The sequence below is a fragment of the Nuphar pumila genome, chromosome 4, assembly GCF_984573655.1.
Source record: "Nuphar pumila chromosome 4, dmNupPumi1.hap1.1, whole genome shotgun sequence".
NCBI classification, from domain to species: domain Eukaryota; kingdom Viridiplantae; phylum Streptophyta; class Magnoliopsida; order Nymphaeales; family Nymphaeaceae; genus Nuphar; species Nuphar pumila.
This window is the reverse complement of record NC_143252.1, coordinates 67379239-67386618: the sequence shown is the minus strand read 5'-3', so window position 1 is coordinate 67386618 and position 7380 is coordinate 67379239. Positions and strand designations below refer to the sequence as shown.

The 7380-nt window shown below is 36.3% G+C and overlaps 1 pseudogene; it reads right to left on the bottom strand.

The window, feature by feature from the left end:
* Positions 1–244: 244 nt before the first annotated feature.
* LOC149840259 (putative calcium-binding protein CML7) lies at positions 245–1153 on the bottom strand (annotated as a pseudogene).
* Between the last annotated feature and the right edge of the window lie 6227 nt (positions 1154–7380).

Below are 7380 nucleotides of genomic sequence, written 5' to 3'. Positions count from 1 at the left end.
TGCGCTCACACGAGAGAGAGAGAGAGAGATGTAAAACTTGGTGACCCTGGTACAATGGTCTCTCTCCAAAGTAGATAAAATAAAATAAAAAAGAGGTAAGCAAGTACAGCAACAAAGACGAGTTAGCCGATAATTGGAGGACGCTCCAAACACCTCTCATCCAGAAATCTAGACTAACCGGATAAAGCTGCGATATCATTCCGCGCAATAGAATAAGCAAAACAGCAAAGCGAACAAAAAAAAAGGAAAAAGCTTCAATGGTTAGTCATTTTCAAATGAGATATGCACACAAGAGACAGGAACAGGATCGTGATGCCATGAATCCCACTTAGAAGAACAGACAAACCCCATCATGAAACGCAACAACCGTTAACTGACACAATCAACCACGGATCAAAACCACAGAAAGAGGAGCCCCAAAAATCAAATCACCGAGGGAAAAAGAGAGGGGCAAAGCAACCACGCTCGGAACATAAAAAGGTAGAGGGGAAAAAAGAAACAAAAGACGGAAACACAGATTAGAGTTTTCAGTTTCACCTGGCAGTAGCAGCTACACCACCACATGTAGGTAGGCAGATAGATGCGACGGTCACTAGAATGCAAACAGAAGGGAGGAGAAGGAGGTGGGGATTGAAGGAAAGAATAAAAAGCCTACGAGGAAATTATGGTTAAATAAAAAGAAGAAGAAAAAAGAGATCTCCTCCTCAACTTGGCTACTTGGCGACCATCCTGAGGATGAAATCCTCGTAGCGGATCCTCCGATCGGGGCCGACATCTATCTCACGGATCCACTCATCAAACTCTCAGGCTCGAGCTTCTCGCCGATGCTGGTGAGAATGTGGCGGAGGTCGGCGACGGAGACGAAGCCGGTGGACTCCTTGTCGAGGACCTTGAAGGCATCTCGAAGCTGGCGATCAAAGGGTTGGCAGGTCATGTGGGTCTTAATGAGCTCGAGGAAACGGGGGAAGTCGAAGGGAGCGTTGAGGTTCTCGCGGACAATTATGTCCTTGAGTTGAGCCTGGGTAGGGTTCTCTCCCAATGACCGCATCAGGATCCCAAGTTCCGACGCCGCGATCCTACCGTCGCCGTCGCTGTCGAAGAGCGAGAACGCCTCACGCATCGACGCAACCTGTTCCTCCGTCAACTCCACCATTTTTCTCTTCCTCCTCTCCTCCTCTCCTCCTCCTTCTCGTTCCTCCCCGTCACAAAAGCAAGAGTCTCGTCCGGCCCCAGACTCATTGGTATATATATACATGTGGTTTTCTGCATGGTTGTTAAATGTGATGAGGCTAAGCCAAGGGTTGAGCCTGTTATGAAGCTAGGCCTAAGCCTCTAGGCGTAAGCTTCATGATCAAAATAATAAAATATATAATATTAATAAAATAATAAAAATTTTAAATAAAAACTACTAATAAATGACATCACCAAGACGAGGATGCAACTCCTTCTAGTGTCAATTGCTAATCAGGAAGGATTGTCAGTCTTCCTCTGCCTTCTCGGAGTACTTTGAGTACTTGGCAGTATTGGAGGTGCTCCAGATTGTGCACTCTCATCATTATGTCCAGTTTTTTTTTCAGATACTACCCTAAGCAGGCGTTCTATCATTCTAGATTTTGGTAGGCCCGTATATTTCCTTTCTTTCCCCATGGCATCACAAATCACCTCCAGGAGCTCCCGTCGATTCCATGACTGTAGAAGCTCTGGAGCACCTTCTGGCCATTTTGAGAGTTCATACACTAGCTCTTGTTTTTCTTCCATGGTCAGCTTGCTACATTTTGAAGGATCAAGAACAAAACCTACAGGCATAAGCCCAGCATTAGTTTAAAGAATCCCCACATTTGCAATCCAACGATAATCAAGAACTCAAGATATAGACTAAAACAAAAAATATTTTTTTCCCTGACATTCTGTAGAATTTTTAGTACCATCTTCCAGAACAGCATCAATTAAAAACTGGAAGACATGAAATAAAGATTTGGTAGCTAATGAGACATTCAAAAATTAATGAAATTGTGCAGTATAAAATAATTTGTTCAATAAACCAGATAGAAGATAAGTCTGCATAATAGAAAAGGTACTTCAAGGATCCACAAACTCCAGAATTTAACTATGTGAAGCCATTGATTTCCCTTTCACTTAGACAAGCTCTATTGGGCCTCATGACCACTAGTTCTGCATATCTGATTCAGAGAATGCTTAAAAGGGGGAAATATCCAAATATTAAAACTAAACACGAATGAAACTATCACATTGACTTCACTTGAAGCTGAATGTCTTAAACAGACACTAGATCACTCGGGCAAACCAAACGGATGAATTAATTCGGTAGGACAGGTAGGAATTTGCAGCATGTTCATTCTGTTGAGTGCTCTGCGTTTCAGATGGCATAACTAAGCAAAAGAACAAATCCGGATTTCTTGTTCATTTTCTTGAGTCGAATTGGACAAGTTGGTTGCTTGTTTGAATCACACTATTCATTTCAAGGCATCTTGCAATAAGTTGCTTGAAGCCTTTATTGTACTGAAAGATATTATACTAAAAAGGCTTATTTTTTTCCAAATACAATACTATTAATTGTAGCGGTGCAGCAACCACAATGTATTATAAGACACCATGTCAATGGAGAAGCAAATTTTGTCAAGATAATCCTCCAAATTGTGGATGCAGCTGAATCACTCTGATATATCTCAACATAAAATTGATTCCCACAGAAAGCATGACAAAAAAAGGACATTCATGAACCGTTTTAACAGAAGAAGGAAGGTACAATAAATACCCAAAACATAAGAAATCAGGTACCAACTTTAATATGATCTGTATATGATCTGATAAGAACAAAAAATGAACACTTGTACGCGAAAAAGGAGAAAGGTAAAAGGTTGACCTCCAGACAGCAACCAATAAACAGTAACATCATGCATGAGGAAGTGTCTGATTAACTGCACCATTCATGCGATGGAGCATTCATGCAGGAGCTAAAACTATATAACCCTTTAAAAACAGAGTTTTTTCTCTTCAAAAACAACAGATAATGGTCAACAAAACACATTGTAATCCAACATAAACACCCATATCGTGGAACCAACATAACAAAAGAAGACCACAACCAAAAAAGAACAGAAAAGAAAAAGCAAAGAATAAAGGAAACCCATAACCATCAAAAGAGAAAAAAAAACATGCAACATTGCCAATGTCATGCAACCTTGTCCACAAGCATGCAAATACCACATACACCATCATTTTCTAAACAAAAAAAACACGACCAACTCATGCATTCACCCAAGAAAAAACAATGGAAACAAGCAAGGCATCACCCATCAAGCATTGACATTGAAGAAAAAACAAAAAAAAAGAAACCAACAAAAAAAGGCAAAAAAGTAGAGAGAGAGAGAGAGAGGCGCCATGAGGGACGACAACAGCAGTGGCGAGGAGGACAATGATGAAGAGTGGAGGTCAGCCATCAATTCCATGGAGGCGGAGGCGACCACGCCTTCCCTCACAAAGAATTGACGACGATAGTCACTCTAACGAAGACGACGGCGAGGAGGCTAAGCCGAGGCCACCCAACCCCTACAAGCTGAAGGTTATACTATTTTCCCCTTCACAAATTGCATTGATGTGCACGCCTTAGAAGCGAAGCGCGTTTCGACTTGAGGCGTGCGCTTCACATGGGTGAAGCGTGCGTTTCAAGCCTGAAACGCTTCACTGCAACGCTTCAATACTTTGAGTGTGCGCTTCGCGTCTGAGTCGTACGCTTCAAGTATTGAGGCGTACGCCTCTCACAACACTGGTTTTCTGCCATCTCATGGTAAATGTAGTATCTAACGATATAGTTGCTTTTAACGTGGTTTATTTAATACGTTAAGGAGGTTTTATGATGATTGAAAGTTGAAACACCACAAGATTATATTTCCGAAACAATGGCTTAAAGTTATGTCTCATGAATACATGGGTGGTTTAAAATGACAAAAACATATTCTTGAGTGAATTTTAACAACCGGGTTTGGCGTAGTGCCACTAGTCTAGTGGTCTAGGTTCAAATCCCATGAGTGTCACCCTTTGATGGTGACTCTTTGGGGGTAGGAGCAAGGGGAAGCCCAAGCATAGTGACTCTTTTGGGGTAATGGTATGCCCAGGAAGTTTGACAAAGGACTAAATTCTTGAAGATTCTGTTGAGAAACTCTGTTTTGATGTCACATAATATGATACACTGTCGTATTTGATTTTATATGATATGATAATATGTCCTCTTGAAAAATGTTATATTATGATTGAATATGTTTTGCCATAAATCTAATGAGTATTTGATGCAAGGATATCTCACCCAAAAAGGATGGAGACTTCCTGTTCAAGTACAACTATGGTGCAATCATACTCCTTGAAGAAAAAGCCTGATGAGCCATGCATTCCTAAAGATCAACTGAAGAGATCGGCTACCTCAAGATGAAGATTTTTTTCTTCTTTAGAGTCATATGTAACAGAACTATCAGGAACATGCATATTGCATATTACATACTCATTCATAAAAGCTATATCATAAAAGTATACGATAGTTTCAAAAAGCTCCTTTTTGAAAACTAATAATTGTACCTTCTTACAACCCTTTATGAAAAAGGTATTTTGACATGATTTCAAAATGTAATAATTGTACCTTACATCATATACAAGACAACATGAAATCGGCTACATAAAGAAAAACAAATATAATATGTTTTGAAAAGACTCTAGTTACCTTCTTTAAAGAAATGATTTCAAATATAGAAAAAAGACAAAACATGAAATCGGCTACATAAAGAAAAACAAATATAATATGTTTTGAAAAGACTCTAGTTACCTTCTTTAAAGAAATGATTTCAAATATAGGAAAAAGACAAAACATGAAATCGGCTACACAAAGAAAACAAATATAATAAAGGTTTTGAAAAGACTCTAGTTACCTTTTTACAAACCCATAGAATGTCGACTTACTTAAAGTCATCATTCTCTTTGTACAGCATTAAATACCTCCTGTAAGAAATCCTTGTTAAATATCCTTCTCAAGAATGTCGACTTTCTTGTAGTCCTCATTCTCTCTGAAGACTTTGAAAAACACAACATAAAGAAAACACTTGACATGACTATGTACAAATAAATATCTCAAAGCACTCATTGTACTTACACTCATTTAAAGTAAAGAAGTACTTATGTACCTCAAATCATTAATTAGAATAAAGACAAAACTACAATCCAACGTTTAATGTACTATTATAAGAAATAGACTTTTTACATAAAATATGTATTACCTAAAATATTACAACGACTAGTGTACCCTATATTTTACTTTTATGGAAAAAGGCTTTCTCGAATTTCTCTAAAGATGTTTTTGAAATGACATAACATTTCACATCTCAAAAAGGCTACGATTTCAAAAAGTAACGATTACTTTTTTAAAAGCTATATAACACACTCAAATAAACTATTCAACATGGAATGGACATGTGAGCTTACAACGAGAAAAATTCATATTCGATATTTGAAAAGAGAGCCTTGAAAAAGAAAGAGAAAAAGAAAAGAAAGAAAAGAGAAAAAGTCAAGTGTAGCTCTTTGACAAAGAGTATCCTCTGAGTGACAAACAGAACATTCTGAGAATCCTTCATTCGTGCACTCATATCATTCTGAAGGTTCTATAGGAAGTATTGTAACTCTGTTATTCACTGTTTTCCTTCTTTGTTGAAAGAAGTAGACCTCTGTGAAAGAGGGTGTTGCCCTTCTCTGTTGAGAGAAGAAGACCTCTGTGAAAGAGGGTGTTATCCTTCTCTGTTGAGAGAAGAAGACCTCTGTGGAAGAGGGTGTGCCCCTTCTCTGTTGAGAGAAGAAGACCTCTGAGGAAGAGGGTGTTGTACTATTTATCCGGTGACTCGGATGTTATAGTGGAAAGCTCAAGTGGTTTGCTTGGGGACTGGATGTAGGTCAGGGTTTTGACCGAACCATTATAAATCCTGTGTTTATTGTGTTGTGCCTTATTGCTTTATTTTTTATTATATCAACTTGCATCGTATTTCACTATTCACCCCCCCTCTAGTGGAATTTTAGATTCCACTTTAAATTCATGACACCAGTCAATCAAGGTAGATCCCAGTGTGGTGTGAAAGACCTTGACCCACATTAATTATCCCAATATACTAAAATGGATCTATATGGCAAATTTAGCTTCAGGTTCAGGATACCAAGGGACTAAGATGGATCCAATTGGTGTTGCTTCAATTTTAAGCTTCAAGCTTCATCTGGGGACTCATGGAACCCTGTTATCCCTGCAAAATTTTTCTTTGAGCGGGATCCTTTCGCATTTCAAATATTTCTCTTTAATTTTAAAAAATAAAAATTAACTCACCTCCATTTTTGAAAAAGATGGAAAATAGAAACTCACTCGTCGGTACGAGGTTCAACCGTTTCTGGCGCCTTTACCAGGGGTAATCGAACCAAGAATCAAATCAATGCTTTTTGCTTTGCCTAAGTTTGACTAAAAAATTATTTTAAAATCCTAAATGCACATTGAATCATGCTTGTGTCATGATCTTTGAAAAATGATGGTTTAAAATTTGATACATGCTTTAAAATCATTTTGATTTTGAAAATATTTAGAAAATATTTCAGAATTATAATTTCAAATGAATTTCGAAATTGGATTTAAAAATACACTTTGAAAAGTGTTTTGAAATAATTTTAGAAATTTATTTGAAACAAAATTTGAAATAAAAATTGAGGTTTGAAATTTGAAATAAAAAATGAAAATAAAAATTGAAATAAAATTGAATTTGGATTTGAAATTGGAATTGATATTGAAATTGAAATTGAGATTTAAACTTTGAATTTGAATTTTGAAATTTGAGTTTAGATTTTGAAATTGAAATTTAACTTTGAAATCGGAAATAAATTTGGAAATTGAAATTTGAAATTGAAATTTGAAATTGAAATCAGAATTGGAATTCAAAAATAAATTTAGAAATTGAAATTTTAGAATTTAAAAGTAAACTTTGAAATTGGTTTTCGAAATTGAAATTAGATTTTGAAATCAGACTTTGAAATTGAAATTGGAATTTAAAATTGAAATTGAATTGGAATTGAAATTTAAACTTGAAATTCAGGATTTTGAAATTGAAAACTAATTCTGAAATTGAAAATAATTGAAATCAACTTGGAAAACATCTTGGAAATATTTTGAAAATATTTTAAATTTTAGAAATATTTTGAAATTGGAAATTGGAATTTGAAATTTGATTTTTGAAAATACTTTGAAATGGGAATTGATTTTTGAAAATAAACTTACAATTTATTTTGAAAAGTAATTTTGAAAATGAATTTCGAAAATCATTTGGAATATTTTGACATTCGAAATACTTT